Consider the following 20,292-nt stretch of genomic DNA (forward strand, 5'->3'; position numbering starts at 1 on the left):
TATTGCTTATGAAACTAGCCCAACATCTCCTGCACTGTCATTCTGCTTTTTCACATTTTGCCAAGACTGTCTTCTTAGAATTTACTGTATATGCAAAACCAGCAGTGCAAGAAAGATGGTAGTCGGGGCATAAAACAGAGACACATGCACTCTCCTACGTATTAATAAGTTAGTGCGGGTGGGAGGAAAAGAGATGGAAAATAAAACAGGACTCAGATAATGCCAGAATGACAGTGTAATGCTCAAACTATAGTCCTTTGAAGTAGCCTCTGGGTGAACTAAATACATAACACACGGCAAAAAATGTGTGGCAACTCTTGTGGTAGAATTTGTCTTAATTAGGGCTCCATATGAAAAGATAAATCTTCCTAAGCAGGAATAGGGGTTCAGTGAACTGAAGCCAAATATTCATCATGCCATTTGAGTTCAGGAAGTGAACTAAACATGAGTTTGCAGAATGTATTAGAAACAAGTGTATTGCGATGGGAAAAGTCACAATGTCTATTATTATCTGAAAATAAGATATATCTTACGCTATATCTATTTAAACTCACTGTTTAAATTTTAAAAATCAAAATTATATTTATTCAGAGTGTCATCATTAAAATGTATTAAGATCTTTTTGTCACTTTGCATGGCCTGGGTTGTGTTTCTGACATCATTTGTATCATATCTATAAACACTAGTAGTGTGGGTGCATGGCAGAGAACAAAGTTTCAAAAGTAGCTTTATTATGGATTGATTTGCTCTTGCTGACCAAAGAAAGTGAAAACCTACTTTTATTAACTCTAGCTTATAGATGGGTTAATCCTATGCGAGTAAAGGATTTAACCAAAAATATTTCATATAAAGTAGGTAAGAGCCTTAATTAAAAACTAAGCCAAAAAACCAAAACCAAACAGAAACCGCTATGATTCATGTATATACCTTGAAGAGCAAGACCAAGGCTGGCACAGCTTCATATCTGCTGCAAACTTATTGCCTATGAATCACAGTGAAACAAATCTTAGCCCAATTGTTTAATACCCAGAATATCTTACAAGGCATTTCAAATTTAGTGACTATTTTTCCTGTTACCTGGAGGAGTTATATCTAATGGCTGCATCAACATTTTGTAGATTATAATAATGTACATAATAGCAGGTCTGAGGCTAGCCATAAATTTTGCAGTTAGTTGCGCAGGCAAGTAGAGCCAGATTTACCCTGTCACTGACTGTAGATTTTAACACTTCTTCCAGAGGTTTCATTTTTTCTGTTGATGTAATTCATGGACTATGGGGCCTTTTCTTTTATGAAGGAGTGATTATTCTCCCACCTGCTCTTCAGAGTCATCAATTAGATCACATGATCTGATTTTAATAAAAAAAAGTCCTGCATTTTTGCTTGTCAATAGTGGAGACACTTGATTGTTGAGATGCATAAATTCAGAATAAATATGTTGCTGTTCATCCCTAAGAGAGTCAGTAGAACTGCATAGGCTAATTTTGTATATGTATCTATTTGGTACCTTAAAAAATAAACTTTACATTGGAGGAAACAAGAAATATAAATAAATACTATTTTGTCCTATTCTATAAGATTTGGGGTTTTTTTGTTGTCACAGAAATCTTATATTCCAAACCATTATTTAACAAAGGATTATGTTGAAGTAGATAAATTTTCAATATACTAGTAAATGAAGGTTTGAATTTTGCCTAAATCAGAATGTGTAGGGTGCAGTTTTTTTGCTGGTGTAAATCAGCACAGTTCCATTTAATTTAGTATAGTCACCAAATCGGAAATGCCTAGTAATATAGCCTTAAATTTTTAAGTATTTGCGATTCCTACTCCTCCATACTTAGGACATGACTAAAAGTCTGATATATTGCTTCCAGGGCTACATCTACCATGGGTGGAGAGATGTGATTGTGATCCAGAGCACTTAAGAAAAGCTGGGTGGGTAAAAAATTAGCATGTAAGGTGGCTTTGATTCTGCACCTTAACCTGTGTGCAAACAAGTATTAAGAGATGCTGTAAAGATTTCCTTTCTATTGTGCCTGAAAACTCCAGAGAAGGTGGAAAATGTGAAGAAGACCTAAAAGAGAAAGCCCATACAATTCATTCTGGGAACTTCACTTATAGGTGATTCCTTTATCAGGAGATATTTTTCTGTAACACCAATGTCATGATACTTTATAGTTAAAAGATATTTTAATAATAAAAGAAGGTCATGACATTCAGACAGAATTATTCTAGGTAATTCAGGACTAAATATTTGGGTAAATTCTGCTGGAGTAGTGGGATAGGCTACTCTTTTCCTCATATACCTCAAATAGCAATAAGACTACCACTGAAGACAAGATCAGAAGCTTGGTTCAGGATGCTTGGAAGGTGTTGCCAGCCCATAAGTGTGGGTGGGTTTGGGTTCTCTGGGTGTGCCCAGAGCACCCAAACAATGCTCCTTTTCTGCACCATTCATGGCACTCAGGATGCAGAGACAATTCCCTCTACACACCTCTATTCCTTCTCAGCTGTGGTCCTAAGGAAGTCCCAATGGCTGCGGTCCTTCAGGATATGACAGGTTCCTTGGCACATACATATAATTGGCTGTAGCCAAGCTGGAGGAGAAGCATCCAATGTTTTATGTCCAGGGGTCTTGCACAATCAAAAGAAAATGCTGTTTTTTTTCCAAACCAGCGGCAGCAACAAAGTTTAGAGCCCAGTGACCATAGTGGCGTGCTTAGTGCATATATGTGACAAGAACAATATGCCAGTTCTTAATGAGAAGCAGAAATTTTTGGCTCTGACAGTACTGTAAGATTTTCAAGACTTTACAGCCACTTTTAACATGAGTATGTAATGCTTTTCTTTGTCTTTAGTGATGAAAGTACACACATATATCAAATGTATATATGAAAGGGGAGAAATGATGCATGCATAACAAAACAGACGGTGTGGTGGTGACAACTTGTAGGCTACATATCAATTTTATTTAATTTAATAAACAATAACTTTTCCTAATGGTTTAGGCCAACAGTCTTCCCTGGCTCCCAAATGTTTGCTAAAATAACTTTTTTCCTTGTTAATTTCCAGTTCTTGGCTGCATTTTGTGCTAATTTTAAACATATGTCATATACAAAATATGTTAATTTTGAAAGCCAAATCTGGCAGGAGATGATTGTCGAACTGGCATAAAGGGGTTTGGGACAAACAAACAGACAAGCTCAAAGCTGGCAGGATGCATTTACAATGCGCAAAGTGGTTTTTTTTTTAATCTTTTCCAGTCATTTCCATGTGAGCACAGGCAGGAATAATGAAAGAAAGGCAAATGGTCTGCCATAAAAATTCAGCATGGAATGAAAACACCTTTAATTTAGGCATCTGCTGCTTTTTAATTTATCTTAAAAAATTCAAGAAAATCAGCATTCAATGGTTAACACAGACTTTCTGTGTCTTCTCCCTAAATACTGTAGATAAAAATTATGGTAATTGAAATGTGATTGTGTTTATGGTATATATTTACGCTTTACTGGAACAATTGCTAATGGAACTGCCGATAGTAAGGCAGTGGGTTGATATGATTTTTGCAAAAGTCCTATGTATTGCTGTCAGTTGGAAACAGTTGCACTTCTTCACTTGTTTAGTATGCTGCTTTGCAGAAGTGATATCTTCTCAAATTCACTCCATGAAGTATTCAAAATAACTGAAATATCTCTCTTCTCAGTACTGATCTCTGCATGAGTTTAATCCAAAACTGATTGAACTTTACAGTCTAGATTTTTATTTTTGTTTCATGAAGATATTTTTACATTTGGGACTAGGTATGTATGTTTTATTCTGAAATTACTACTGCAGTTACTTGTGCACATATATATGTATATATATATATATATATGCTGAGCTGTCTGTAGCAGTAGTTCTTAGTATGGCTAAATACACATAAATACTTTCAACGCACAGAAATTTGATAATGATGGACTTAGTTCTTAAAGGAAGATCCCTTAATGAAAAAAAAAATAGCTGCATACAAATGTATAGCTATATACTTAAGTGCAAAGCTTCCTCAAGAGAATGCAATAATAAAGAGTAAGAAAGTACCGTACAGAGAAACAATAGAAATCTGAAGAAAAGAATGCAACCTTAATTCTGTCCTTTTTGTTAGAGGCACTATAAATTTGAATTATGGCAGCACTTGTCCTATGTCCTATCTTTTCTACTTCTTTAGGTGAAATTTCTCTTCTACATGATTTGAGCATATATGCTTCTTAAATTTCTGAATTGGAAGAAACACAAACTTTTTAGAATTTTCATTGGGTGGATGCTCCAAAAAATTTTTAGTAGGGAGTATTAATGATGTCAAGTGTCACAAAAAATATATGTCTGATTTTCAACTATATGCGTATAAGTTGTAGTATAAAATTCAGACATAATGAAACAAAATGATGTAGTCTAAATTAACACTTTTTACAGTGTGGAAACAACATTTTCTGTCATTATACAAATGAAAAGAGAGAAAACGAATAATGTTTTAAATAAAACAAAGTTTTTCTCAGAATGTTTTGACTTCACTGAGACTATCTTTTTAGGTAGAAAACTATTCCATTCTGCAAAACAATTGCCCACCTCTCACCTAAACTAACCTATGATCCCCTTAGAGAGCAATGTTATGAATAACTTCTGTAGGTGGGCTATTCCAGGCTTATTTCTGCTTATAGTGGTTCATATCCAGTTGTCTCAGACAGACACATTATTTCCCCAATTGCTGAAGCATAAATCACTACTGATCTTCTGTCTGAGCAAAGGGAGAAATAAGGTATGAAACAAAGAACTGACAGAAAGATTATCAGGCGTCTTTGATGATTGATCTTGCTGCTGAGGAAAAAAAAAGACCTGCCATCACTGTCACTTTCAACATCAAGGAATTTCTGCAAAATTCCTGTTTGAAGATAATAATTGGAATACAGCTACTTATACTGGAAATTTATAGAAACAATTACCTTGCAATCAGATACCATAGGGTGGTTGGTTACTTCTGGATCATATATTATACAATGAAAAGAAGGCTATGTCCCATGACAATTAAAAAATAAAAATAAAAATAAAAATTAAGTAAGCTTTAATATATAAAATGTATAGGATGTAAGAATTAGATTGAGAAGATCTAAAATATGCTCATGTGCAACCCTGCATTTTTTAAAACTTATATCAATAAAAGGTTCTCTCAGCAGACTGTTAAGATAGTTACTCAGGGACATATTGCTTGGCTAAGAATAATATATACCGTGATCCTTGAACCATATCAGTAAATCGAAATAAGGCAATAAAACTGGAATTCACATTATGTTCCTTTAGCTACTCCGGAGTTTAAGCATTTTAGACTCCCCTATACTAACAACAGAAAGGGACAGACTCCCCCATAAGGAGATTCATCCTTTCTGCCTTGAATACCTCTACTACATGCATAAATTGCACCTGGAGTTTTCATTTTATCTTTTAAATATGAGAAGATAAGTTAATAAGGTAACAAGAAGAGACTAGACAAGTAGCACACGCCAGACATCTTCTGCTAAGACAAATAGTATTGCTGCAGGAATGTCCTGTCCAGAGGGATTGATCATACATAATCCAGGAAGAAGAAATTTACAGCCAGTTTAGGAAAACTGGAGCAAAAGGTTTCCACTTAAGCTTTGCTCTCCAGAAAAAAAAATAGTGGTTTAGAGTACTGAATTTGTGAACTCTGGAAATAGCAATAGAATTGCTCTTAGCTAGACAAAAGATTGTATATAGACCATTCTCTTTCCCTACATACTGCAAATACACTTCTTCATATTCTCACAGTCTGCAAACAACAGTGCATAATGGCAAAACAGAAAGAATCAGCAAACAAAAGCACAAAGGCCTGTATCATGAAAGTGTGGGTGAAACTTTTACTGTCCTTAGGCAGGGATCAATGGAAATGACATTCAATACTCAGAATAAATATAAAGAAGTTACTCTTCTGTTAATTCATCGTAAGTTATACTTTTCTACATGGGACTTATTTTTCTTAAGTTAATTGGTCTTTCATTATGTTGCAATGTGCAATCAGAGATAAATAGTAATTAAAATGTATGTTCGATGAGAAGTTCAACTTAAATTCAAAAACATAAAGCTTTTTATTTCTTTACCAAAAAAAAAAGAAAATACATGAAACTTGACAAAAGAAACAGAATTTAGCTGGCCTGGTTAATCTGAAACTTTATAGAAGGAAAAAAGTATTGCAGAAGTCAGATTTATCACAGCTTGGGTTTTAAGCTGACAGAAACTATTAGTAATATTTACACATTTATATTTGAACAATGCATATCTTCTCAGAAAAGAAGTTCATAAAAATCCTGTTACACCAAAGAAAGAGTTAAAGCAGAATTTTAGTTCACAACTGATTTTCAAGAAGATCTTGATGCCATGGACATTTCAGAAACTTAAGTTCACTCATGGGAGTGACAATACCATGTTTTATCAACAAAACTGGTAAACTGGTAGGCCTGCAAAATTTCAAGGCTGTCCAAAAATTCTCATTACTATTTTCTTATTTGCTTCTACATTTCTCAAAATTTAAACAGATTGGCTGAAATTTTATACACTGAATGTCCATTGTATAGTGATTTCATTAGTTTATTTCACATCAATTCACTGAAAGAAATTGAGACGTTTGCAGTATTTCATATGACAGATACACTCTTTGCCTTAAGAGAATGATTAAACCTCCCTTTGAGAAGCTTCATTGTCCATTTTTAGAGCAGATATTTGAGAAAGTCTGCTATCCCTTGAAAAAAGCATACTCTTATATTAGGAGTGTAAGATAGCATACATAAGGATTGCATACTCAGTTCTAAATCTGGGACAAAATGTGTGTTTGACTTTAAAGTTTTAACAATTTTTTTACCACTGATGTTGTTGTGATTTTTCATTAAATATATAGTTCCTAGAATTTACAGATGGGTCTTCAGGAAGAATTAGACTTTACAGAACCAAATAATTGAGTGGGTATCTGCTTACAGATTTGCAAGATATTATTTTCCCCAAACCCAATGATCTTTCAGTAATGTTTAAAAATCACCTGTTAATTTCATAGTTATTTAGTGCCTTATGAGAAATTACCCCCCTGTCTTTATTAAAAACACTACCTTCAAAGAGAAATTTAAATCATTATACAGTAATGTGATCTTTCACAAAATTAAAAAAATAAAATAAAATAAAAAAAATTTAGCAGTCTTATCTTAATTGATTCAGACTGAATCAATTGTTTAATCCCCTGTGACTCCATACCAAGATTAGTTAGCAAGCAAGAAAACACCAAACAGATAAAATTTTCTATTCCTTGTAAGTACCAGAATGTTAAAAAAAGAAAGCTATTTGAGTAGAATAGTTTTTCATTTGGGCAACTTTACATGTTTTTAAACGTGTAATTATTTTTTTTCATGTTATGAACACATTTGGCATCAATGGACAAATTTCATTAATAAAAGACAATCATCAATCCTTGAGTTTCAAAGAGGTTCCAAACAAAGGTGATGGGGTTTCTATTTACCATTTCTGAAGGTTACCGTGTTTCAGAAACCCTAGATAAAGCAAATGGCATATAAATTGCTTAAAAAAGAAGTTACTATCTTAATATAGATTCAAGTAGATGTATATTGTATGTCTTCAAAGGTAAAAAATCCCATATTTCTATGATGAAGCTCCCGCAAAACATTGTGTCAGTTTTATATCAAGACAATTTTTACCTACAAACTTGTCAAAAAAATGACTTCTGCTGCTTCAAAGAAGATAATGAATTTCTTAATACTGTGCTGTATTTGGTATATTATAAATACATGCTGTACAGGAGATTTTTATATGCATATATACACATTATAAATATCAAATTGTTGATGTATGTGCATATGTGTATGATTTTATTCAGTATTCTTCCAAAACAAGATTCTACTTGCAAAGAGTCTCTTCCTACTTTCTTCTCTGCCCTTCTTGCTCTTTCTCTTTTTTTAGTTTTTGTTTAAGACAAGCTCTGAGTGTTTAATCCAGATCATATTAATAATGTCTGATGAGTGGGAAAGGTTTTGCAATTCTTACTTGAATTTTAGGAAGATTATCATTTACTGGGTTCAATTCTTCTTTAATAAGGATTTATTTATTTAATATGAAACCTATTTTACTATAAAATTAAGAATTTTGTCAACTTTAGATTTTAACGGCTTTTTTTAATTATACTTTCCAGGCGATTTTTATGTTCATAAGTAGCATCTACAGCTCTCACAACTATCTAAACGTGTGGTTATACCTTTTGCAAAGATTTCACTTTGCTCTATTGCACAGTGGAATAGTGCTACCTTTATATACGACCTATCTAAAATATGGATTTTTGTCATTTGACTTCAAAGGAGTGGAGGATCATAAATGACTTTTACAAACTGAAGCGCAGAGAGCAGGAGTGTGGTGGTCATTGCAGAACAAGATTAGATCTCAGGACTGCAATTCACAGGCCATTCTATTTTAAGGTACATTGCCCAGTTCCCCCTAAAATACCATTTGTTCTGAGGCTTTTGCCAGGTCAGCACAGTACTGATAGAGGAGGACTGGCATATGAGAAAGTTGTCTTAGTTCTCGTTTGTCCCAGGAGGAAAACTAGAGATTTTTCAGTCATTTTCGGTATGATTTATTAGCATTAAGGGTGTGTTTCTGCAATAATGGTCTCTAAATGCATTAATACTATCTACTGTTTTAAGGGTGTTAATAACTTCAGTGAAACTGAACAATTGTTTAAAGTTATACATAAGTTTATATCTCTGAAGCATCAGATCCCTAATCATCTTTAACATTAAAGTTAACTCTAACAACAAGTTAACTAACTTGATGTTAGTTAGGGAAACAGTCAAAACAACCTTGTACAGAAAAATGCAAACTTCTTCCAAGAAATAAAGTACACCAAAGAACTAATGGAAATTTTGAACAAGCCTCACTTTCTAGGCCGTGCTTTTGAAATTTAAAATGACTTTTTATAAAAAGTTCAGTTTGGTGGAAGCCTGCTGTTATAGTAGATAATATAGTAGATGAGTTTAAAACAGGCCTCCTATTAAATATACAGAATGTATTTTGGTTTTAAGTGTAAAGGAAAAGCATGGAAAGCTTTTCTGAGGCTGATTAATAGGTTCATACAGTTGAATCTGAGGTAGGGATTTGATCACTGAACCTCCCTATGTACCAAACCAGCTAAACTGCAGTTTTGTTGCATGGGAGGAAACGTTTGTGTAAGCAGAGCAGCTGCCAGCTGATAGTTACATCACAGTTTTGGTGTTCAGAAAGTGTACAGAAGGTGAAGAATGCTATCAAATGTGCAACAGAGGCTGTCACTGAACATGAACATTTCTGGATTTTCACACCAGTTCTATCTACCTAGATTGAAAACTACATGTGCGTATGGGTGTGTTCATCACTTTCATGAGGTTCTCTTGAACTTTCCTGATTGTGAATGCATGCAATAAAAACATCCCCTCCCTACAGCCCGTGCAGGGCTTGGTGGCCAGCTGGGTGCTGCAAAGGAAGCTATCCATCAAACAGCACCTGGACTGGGGAATTGGTGCACTTGGACTTGGCTACCAACTGATGTTTAATCCTATCCTGCTTTACCAATGTGTTTTACAGGTGCTTGGCTTTTGTCCTAAAAGCCAAAGTAAATGAAATCTGTATCATCTGTGAGATGAAATACAAATTGTCATATGGGGGAAAAAATGGGATACTAAAAGGCTTTAATTTTTCTTCTCCAGTGTTTTTCATTATGCTCCATAGACTCGGCATTTCATGGTGAACTTCAATAGAGGGAATATTGTAGGGTTCTTCCCAGATTCTCTCCACCCTCCTCACTATGATCCATTAAAATATATATGCTCACATCAAAAGAGTAAACAGCAAACAGACAGCTGCAACAATTTAACATATCCCTCTGTTTTCCCTGCTGGGTAGTAGGATTGTTTGTTAAAGAGTTTTGAGATTTAAAAATATGTCTTTCTTATGAAAACAAAACATTTAATGTTTCTGAGCTAAGGAAAAACATTCGTTCCCACTCTTGAAATTGGAAAAAAAAAAAAAAAGCAGCTTTGTTGCAGATTTTTAAATACTTTGTTTTGATGCTGATTTCTTCTAGTTCACATATTTTACATTAAAAAAGAAAAAGCTGATTGTAAAATAAGGAATAGAAACTACAATTTCAGAGTGTTAAAACAAGGTATTTCTCAGACAAATAAATTCTTTGTTCTTATGTTTTAATTTTAAATACAATTCTGATACAATGTCTATGGCAACCCACTCTTGTAAAGTATTCTGATATAGAGTTGTACTGAAAATTTTTATCTGACTTTTGTGTTGAGGTAAGTATGTATAATAAATGTTTCTCCCAAAGTACGCTTTCAAGAATTGTTATCTATATGAGAATTTGTGTTCTGTATACACTCTGAACCAAATATTTTTGAACTATTCAACAAATGATAACATCGCTTTGAATATTTAAAAAATGCTCCGTTGACACAGGTCACATTAAAATTTACCATTTCCCATATAAACACTGAGAATGAACACTTCAAATAACCAGAATTCATCTTCTAGCTTCAAGGTGAAATAGCAGCTGTTCCAGACATTACTAATTCCTAAAAAAAACAACAGATTATGCTTAGCTTTTATTTAAAACGTGAAACTTCCTGTCAGTCTCATTTATGCCCTACTGCCAGAGATGAGGCAGAATAAATGTTCCTTATGAATTAGGTAAAAGAAAAACAAATGCTTTAAAAGTCTGAGAAAAAAAAACAGGAAACAGATTTCTGTATACAATGAGTGAGTTTTGGTTTAGGATTGCCAGTTTTCAATCAGAAACATTGTCAGGTCATTGAACTCCTGAGAATTATGGGGGTTTTGTCTCAGTCTTTCTCCTGTTCTAGTTTATACAAGGAAACAGGTCAGAGAACTAAAAATTCCAGCTAGTGTGCAGAAGTGTGCTTTTGTTACATTTGCATTTTTCTGACACAATCTGGTTCCAGTGAGTAAGGAATCTGTATGAGAACTGAGGTCACTAAATCTACATCAGTTTTCAGTTGTTTCATATATTTGTCAGAATTTGGGTTACCTAAGAAATAAATGGGAAGAAAATAATCCTCCTTGACAGGTCACCCCTCCCTTTTGAATACTTCAAGCTATTTTTTTGTGTGTCTGCATCACAGTACTTCTTCAAATGTGAATACTGGGATTTAAAAATCAGCTGGGGAGTAAAAAGTGCATAAAGTCAAATACAAAATTAAAGCGCAAGAAAGTTTTGTTTAACATCATCTGAAGTTCATTGACTATAAAGTTACCATTGGCTATCCAAAACCTTCCATCAACCTTCATCAAACTGTATGTGTCACTAATCAGCACAGTATAAAATCATCAATTCCTACTAGGAAGAAATCAGCACAGACTTAGTATAGATTTATAATAATATTCCCTACAATTTATAGTAAGTGAGGAAAAGAGCCTCGTGTCTGAAAGTCTACATCTTGTAGGTGGTCTATATTTAAGCACTGATGTGAAGATGTGTCATGACTAAGGAAGAAACCCTTCTAAAGAAGCATGATCTGTGTTTTGATTACAGTTCACATACAGGTCATTTCTTACACAAGGACAGATGATATTAGATCAAAATTTAGGGGAATCATTCACCCTGTCTGATCACAGCTTTTAACTTTCTGAAAGATTCAAGAATTGTCTAAAGTGCCCTTTGGCTATTTGTAAGAAAAAAGGAGAGAAGGAGGAAGGAAAAAGAGAAAATTATCATTGCCAGTTACATAGCAAAAACAGGGGGGATGTTTTTTCTCACATAAATAACAGAAATACAGAAATGGAAACAGAGATTCCCTGGCATTACAGCACAAAACCAAAAATCTACAGATCTGTGTGAATTTGCATTATAGCTTGATTTGCAAAACTAGACTGACAAAAAAGATATAGTTACCCTATTATTTAGCAGCAAATGAAAGAAAGCAAGGGTAAGTTTATTTAATCTTGCTTCATATTAGCTGAGATTATTTAATCTCATTTTCAGATTAGATGAGAAAATTACTCAGTTTGTGTGAGGCATCAAGCTTTTGGGGGGATGTATACTCACTCTCTTTAGTGGGAAGTGACCTTCTAGGCCTATTGAATGCTGGCTGCTGCTGTTTTTGCCATACCTGCTTACCCTCTGTGTTTTAAGGAGAGTTCGTATGGACTCATAGGACTATATTTCTTTTCAATACTTTTCAGCATAAAATCGTTGTTTAGAAAGCATTTTCTGGAGTTATAATTGCTTTGTTATTTTGAGTTTTAACTTACTGAATTCTCTACCCAGAAAAAGAGAAAGCATTGTATATTTTTCAATGCACCAGAAGACAGATAATTTTCACTACCTTAGACAAATTACCTGCAGATAAAAAATTGTTGTTCTGGAAGGAATGAAGAGGATTGGCACTGGACTTCTTTGTTGGTGGTGAGAACTCCGTGGTGCACTAGTTCATGTCAAACTCCAGTGAAAAGATACTGAATTCTTTTTTAAGGGATGGTAGGAGCAATAGCAAGGCAATAGTGGGAAAAAGTAAGATACTGAATTCTTTTTTAAGGGATGGTAGGAGCAATAGCAAGGCAATAGTGGGAAAAAGTAAACTATATTGGGTTTTGCTCTTCCTACTTTTGATTCCATAGAAATCTGCTGTAGATGACAAACTGACTCAATAACCAAAAGATGAAGTGAAATACCTGTGTTCCAGGTGTACCCCAGTAGTTTGTTAAAGATGAGCCCTCTGCAGACCATAGCTTTAACAGTTGCTGTACTGCTGTGGTGTTGAGAGGTCATATTTTCTTTCCTTCACAGAATGCATTTGCTGCCTTTCATACCCTGCTGTGAAGGCGTGATAGACTAGACAGACAATATGAGACAAAAATTTTGTCAGTTTTTGAACTGAATTCAGGTTTATATTTGAGACATCCAGCAAACATTCATGATACTTTTTTTGCCATGTAATTTGGTTTCCCAGGAGAACTGGTGTATCATTTTTATGGAATCCAATTTTATATTCTACATGTTGGCCATGTTTTGTATGTCCAACAAATATAATTTCCTTCTTTTCTTAACAGTTCTGCAGGATTTCCTTGGAAAATTATTTTTATAATTTACTTTAACTTGACACAGTTAAAACGTTTTATACATGCTGCATGAATACACAGTACATTTGTTTTTTTTTTCTGAACAGTAAAAATTATTCTGAGTAGTTTGTGTGAGATGTTTACACCAGAGTTTTAAATGAAGGGACCTGCTAGTGTATGTAACATACTACAAATGAAACTTGGGAGGCCTGAATTCATAATTTTAGCTGTTGCTGAAACTATATTACAGTAGTTAGAACTGAAAAAAACTGTGAAGTGATTAACTGATGGTGGGAAGCATGACATTTATTTAAATTTAGTACTCTATTTGCAGTTGCCTTGCAGAAAGACTTTGATGCATATGCCAAGGTTATAATAATAACATTCTTAAGGTCCATTTACTACAAGGCTGAGCAGTCACTGCTCCTGTTCAGTTTGCACCAAACTCAGGTTTTTTACTAGCAATGAGAAAATCGATGTTGCTGACACTATGAATAGAGAGTCCTGCTAATGGCTCACAAGTGTTTTCATCAGTCTTAAAACAGAGAGGCTGTTCAAAGACTGGCAGTCATAGGCTGTGGGTACATAAATGTGAAATTTGGTATGTGCAGCAGATGCTGTAAGTTAGGGTGAATAAGTGTAAGTGTACACAAGCATGGAACAAAATTCGAAAAATGTATCAAGTTGTGCAAAAAAGTTGGCAGTTGATTATTTAGCTATACTTGCAGAAAGGATGAGACTATCACTCATTTCCTGTTTGATCCACACCGGATTAAATTGCCTTGGAAGTGCCAGAAATTAAAGAAAGTAAAAAAGAATAAAGACATCAAGCATTATGCTTGTTAATGAGTCCAGAATTACAATGAGTTCAATATTGCCTTATTTTATACTGCTTATCCTGAATTTCCAAACATCCTCCTCTTAGGAAGACCCAAATAAGTTTGACTTAAAAATACTGAATTTTATAAATAACTAATTGGGTGTCTTTGCTTATTGTTTTACTTATAACTTCTGACATTAGATTTTTGGTCTTTATCCATAACCTAGAAGGCTAGCAGCTTGTTATATTCTTAAGCCATGGTTGTAATATAACAGATAGCTTTTTTAACATTCCATATGAATCTGGGGTTTAAAAGCACCTTGGTGCATTACAGCAGTAGTGATAAGATAGTGAGTTGACAGTGAGTTGACAAGGAGTTTGTAACGCTCATGTGTATGTAACCTGCAGTCTTGCACAATGAAGATATGTGAACAAAGACACAACAGTGGGGTAGCTCACCAAAGCTAACACAGCAATAAGTTTATTGTGAGTTTCAAGATGCTTAAGGTCTTCCCAATGATGCCTCTGAACACATTCACAGTGGTGGTTTCCCTATCTCTAAATCTCTTTTATGTGGGCCCGTCACCCTATGTCGCACTGTGAGGGGAGGGGATGGCCTACTGAAAGTGATGGTTGTTAGATGTTTTTGTTGCATGACTGAAACTTTTAAAGAGTACAACATGAAATAATTATTTTAGGCAACTTGTACTTTGTACTTTAGGCGATTTTGTACTTTGTATATTAACATATTTGTTTACAGGTGTATTTCTACAAAGAAGAGTAGCTCTCAAAATCTTTATGTTAACAAATATCTGTTCAGTAAGCATTCACAAACAGGAAGCATAAAAAAGCCTTTGACAAAATGAACACATAGCCAAAAATGAAATGCCTGTTTACTCAGTATTCCCAAAGAGCTGCTAAAATGATAGAAATGCATGTACATGGTATTCAAAATTAATGCAAATTCTACAGCATTCAACCAGAGACAAAGAGAGTTTAGGCAGGAATAGTTATGCTCAGTTTTGTTGAGGTTTCAGAGGTATTCACTTCTCCTGGCTCTTCTGCCAGATTAGATAAACTGAGGATGTACTTATAACTATAAACTGAGGATGATCTTACAAAAAAAGCCTTAGCTTTAGATTCTTAGACTAGAGAGGTTTGGATAAGCTTTGTATGGACATTTAATCTCACCAGACATCTGAATCTAAGCAAAATGCTGAATCTTTTGGGGGTTACATATGACCACATAGGAATATGGGCATAGGAACTTTTGGATTAACACAGGTAACTTCTAATATTTAAACTGATTTATCAACATCTCCGGGAACTGAGAAGTGGCACATCTTTTCTAGAAATACTAACCTGACTACACAGCAAAGTTATCTGTTGTTAAGGGGTGTGCTGAACCTTAGGGAGTTCCTGTACATGCTTACAACATCTAGGAGCTGTTTTGCAGATTCTTTTTCCAAATATAAACTATTTTAAGAAGAAAAATTCTGCCAGATTTTTAATCCTAAATATTTTTTATACTACAGGTAATCTACAACATAGATGTCACTGAGACTGAATTGATTTGAGCTGAGTCAATAAACTATTGTTTATTTTTATAATACTGTAAATGCGATTTCATTACTCAAATATTATTGATTTAATTGCAGTTTAATTGAACTGCTTTCCTACATGCTGTTAACCACTATGTCATTTCAAGTACAAATATAAATTGAAAAGGTCATCCACAATCACCGCATCAAAGCGTAAACCCAGATAGTGTAAGTTAGTGATGGATAACAACTGACAAGTTTTCAGAAATTTGCCAAAGGTTGGGTTTGGCTGACTGCTCATAGAAGACATAGCTGACCTGAGTGAGAGCGGGTTAGTGCAACTGAAAAGGCTTCTGAAAAATCTTGTCCTTAATTTATTTAATCTGTTAAAATAATATGAAAAAAAATGTAAGTAAAAAAACTCAATAAAAAATCTGGCTTTTGAAAGAATGTTAGTTGGCTGGGAATAGGAAACAAAAAAAAAATAGAAGTTAAACTGTGAATATCAATCATCTAACTCCATTCTAACTGTGCTAAATCATACACTATATAAATAGTGGAAGAGTGCATATTTTAATGGTACTATCACAATTATAGGGTGATATAGTTGTGTATTATAACAACTAATGTTGTGAACATGATTGGCAAACATGATTCATACTTTTGCTGCATACTCCAATAAATGTTTTCCGGAAAACAAAAATATTTTCAGCAAGCAGTATCATAATTCAGAGGCCTGCTATAAACCAGAAGATAATCACACTTTGTGAATACTGAAGAATGTAAGCACTCTTTTTTTTTTTAAATCCTCATTATTTCTTAAATTACCTATTTCTTCAAAGTATTTTAGACACATTGCAGCTGGAAAACAATTTCTACAGATCAGAAGGAATTTTACTCAAAAGTCCCAAATGAGGTTTTTTTATTTCAATGTCGGTAGTTTTTTAAAAATGTGAAGTAAACGCTGTATACAGAAACCTGCAACCAAATAAACTTTGAAGCTATTTACAATTTCCTCTTAATTAGAAAGTATAAGAATTCACATTTATATGGTTTAATGCTTTGAATTCCTTGATTAGCTTCTGGTTTATATTAATAAAATTAAAAAGATACCTTCTAAGCAAAAAAGGCACATAATGAAGCACATAGGAAATGTCCTATTCATGTTAACATCAAAAGTGTTCCTTGGCATAGTTTTAGCCCTTATTTGAGTTAATGAGTTGGTTATATAAGTTACTTCAGTCTTCAGTTACTTCATAGCATGAATACTTATGTAATATTGTTATCAAATGTGCACCCCTATTGCTGACAACTTTTCCTTTCTTCATTGCCATTCACCTTTCTTAGAGCAGTGTCCAGAGGTTTAATTTTAGCATAAGAAAGTAAGAAAATAGTACTCCTACTTCTGTCAGACAATGTCACACATCTGGTAAACTTTGTTAGGCTTTTTACCCTCTTTACAGTAAGGGAAATATTGGAGTAAGAAACAGTAAATGTCAACAGTCTTTTGGGAACAGGATGAATTGCTTCTTTTTTTGGTATATAAAGAAGACTAAAAGAGCACAGGCATGTTTTTTAAAGTGCACCTCTCCTATGTGACTTACTGACTTACTAATTTTTAGAGTACTACAGTGGACTCTCCTCTCCCTGAAACCTCCAATGAGTATTATTATGATTTTTTTTTTTTAAAGCAAAAGAATAATTTGGTGAAATATTGTACCTTCCATTTCATACACAGGATCTGGTAATTGTATTGCAGATGCTGGCTGTGGATACATTAATATGCTATACTTTTCCTTCATCGTGCTTATAAGTTCTGTTTACTTGAGCCCGCTTGCCTATAGATACTAAGGAGACTTGGAAGTCGGATTGATTTATAGACTTAGTACACAAATCTGTAGCAATCACAAGTATTTTTTTCTCTACTGTTAACCATAAGGATGGGGAATTTGTGATCCAAAGGTTAGATACAGCCCGTGACTGTATTTCCACAGGCCCATTCCCATCTCTTTTTATGCATGTCTATTGGCAATTACTGGAGCATGTGTTAGTGACTGTAAAATATCTTTGAAAGCAGGGAGAGGATTCCACTCCCCACCTTCTAACAGTATCAAAATTAGTACTGAAGTTTAAATGAGCAATAGAACAAAACCAATGCAGTTAGTGGAGGAGGATTAAATTACCGTGAACTTCCCTCCTGGGTTCACTGCCCAAAATAATTACCTTATTTGGAAAAAAATTATTAAAAAGTGACACTTTAAAATATGCCCTGTGTCTACTTTGATTTCAAGTGGAGGCAGTGTTCTATGGAATGATGGGATGCTTGGAATGGATGTATTTGGAGATCAGAGATACGGTTTAAGGTGAGCCTTTAGTGTTCTTTGTGAACTGAAAAATTTAACTGGTAAGGAAGCTTCCAGGCTATTTGAACACATTCTCAGAAGTCGTACAACCTATTTTCAGTAGAAGCAACAATCTGTCAGAGAGACAATGCAGTCTGAGCCTCACCTGGACACTGTCTCTGAGGTGGGTAGCCACGCATACTTTACAACCACTGCAAGCAACTTCACAGAGATTCTTTCTATGACTACATGAGTCTTTCTTACATGAACCTTTCTGTTTCTTTCTTAAAAGCAATCTGGTCTGCAGCTGGGTGCCTCAGAACAATTTTGGCAATAACTCATGAGTAGTTTGTGAGCATTTTCCTTCACTTGTAGAACTACTTTGTGAGGCAAACAGAATGCAAGTAGGCTAACTGCAGATAAAATTTATGTTTTATTGTGAGAATTCTTTGAAACATCAGTGAAATTATCTGTAAAAGACCACAGGCTGGCATTCTTCCAGACAATATTTTGATCTAGTATAGAGCAAACTAAATTTAAGAAATAAAAAAGAAATTCAGGCTTTTGTTATTTGTCTGGGCATCTAAGCATGACTTGCCCCTATACTATCAGTCCTGCTAAAGGGTCACATCAAACTTTCCTACTTGCTCCTGATTTGTATTTGTTCATTTGTGAAAATGTTAAGAGATATCCATAATACAATAAAAGAAAAATACATTAGCCTTATAATTCCAAGAAATTGAAGAACAACGTGCATAATTCAGTGTTTGGTGGAGTCTTTCCCATTTTTTCTTAATTTGTTTGCATGCTGTTTTGCTAGCCAATGATCCTGAGAGAGAGAAGAAAGGCTTAAGCTATCTTCAACTTGTTTCTGGAAGGATTGTTGGCCTGGGGAACGTTGTTGCTGTTCAGGTCATGATGAGCAATTGTATTGTGCATCACTTGTGCTTTCTGAGCATTTTTTTTCCTGTGGTTCCCTGCTTTTATTATCAGTATTGTTATTGTTGTATTATGTTTATATTATCACTATATTTTACTTTACTTCAATTATTAAACTGTTCTTATCTCAATCTGGATGTTTTACATTCTTATGATTCTCTTCCCTATCCCACCCAGGGATGGGGGGAAGAGTGGAAGTAAGAGAGCAGCTACAGGATGCTGAGTTACTGGCTGGGTCTAAAACATGACAATCATAAAGATCAGTCAGATAATTGCATGTCTGGGGTAGAATTCATTGAGTTTAATTAAAAACAAGATTAAAAACTGTAAGAAGTACAGTGTCATTTTTAATCATATGTCTCACTCATGTATATCTTTTCAGGAGTTTACAAATCCAAGATGAGGTCTCTGATGTGAGTTCTATTGTGTGCATTGATTTAGAATAATAATCTTGGGTTGCATCTGGCCTTGGGCATTTAGAAAAACTAACAGTCTGATATCTCTCTGCTTGAACACACAGGTCCTAAAACTTAACATATTTATTCCAGTAGGTTTGCTAATGATTCCTCTTCCATTAACCTGCTGGGGACAGCGGACAGATGGCTGTCTTCTGCTTTATTGCTGGATGTTGCTAAGAGTATGTCTCACCTCCTGAATAGACTCAGAGCTCTAACTTTAACCCCAGTCACACTGCGGTAAGGCCAAAATAAGCAGTCTTGTCAGATCAGGAGACATAGGATATGGGGACTGCGTATAGCATTAAAATACTCTAATACTGTCACTCTAAAGCAGTGACAGTAGTAACAGTCTGGACAGAGCAGAGCATCAGTCACAACAGGCAAGTTGACTCAGCAAAGAAGTTACTTTTGCTGTACTTCACACAGAAATTCCACAAATGCAGCCAAGCTCTCACTTGTTAGCTGTCCTGTGGTAACTGCAGCTGCAGAGTAATTCAGTTCAGCTTGACTGGGATCAGTCAGCTTAGACCACATCTTATTTGCATGGGCAGAGAGCAGGCGGAACGGTGGCTGCTGTGGCTTGGCTGATGCGAGCTACACATTGTCTCACACCTCAGTTATCAAAATGTACTGATCACTGCTGTAGTTTATGTGATTTTCTGTAGCTAGATCTTTTCCCCTACTACCTTTTGAGCTGTATAAAGATGTCTTCTAAAATAACTGCCTTGATGTAGCATTGCACAAGGTCTTACTAATTAAAATGCAATTACCAATTTTCTCACCCTGGTGGCTGCATTCACTTTTTATTAACTAATTAGAAAAAATGTACTGTAAAAACAAAAAAAGATATGATAAAAACATTAAGAGGAGAGATACAATGGAAGCAGAAATCTAAAAATTTGTTGTTTTAAGATGGAAATTAAATCATGGAATAGGAAAGACATTCAGATAAGTAGGATAAAATAATCAAAAGAAGGTCAATACAGAAATGACATTTTATTTTCTCTGAATAGAAAACCTAACGCACTTTC

The sequence above is a fragment of the Pezoporus wallicus genome, unplaced genomic scaffold (assembly GCF_028554395.1).
Source record: "Pezoporus wallicus isolate ANWC-B61680 ecotype Strahan unplaced genomic scaffold, APGP_CSIRO_Pwel_v1 contig_2776, whole genome shotgun sequence".
NCBI lineage: Eukaryota > Metazoa > Chordata > Aves > Psittaciformes > Psittacidae > Pezoporus > Pezoporus wallicus.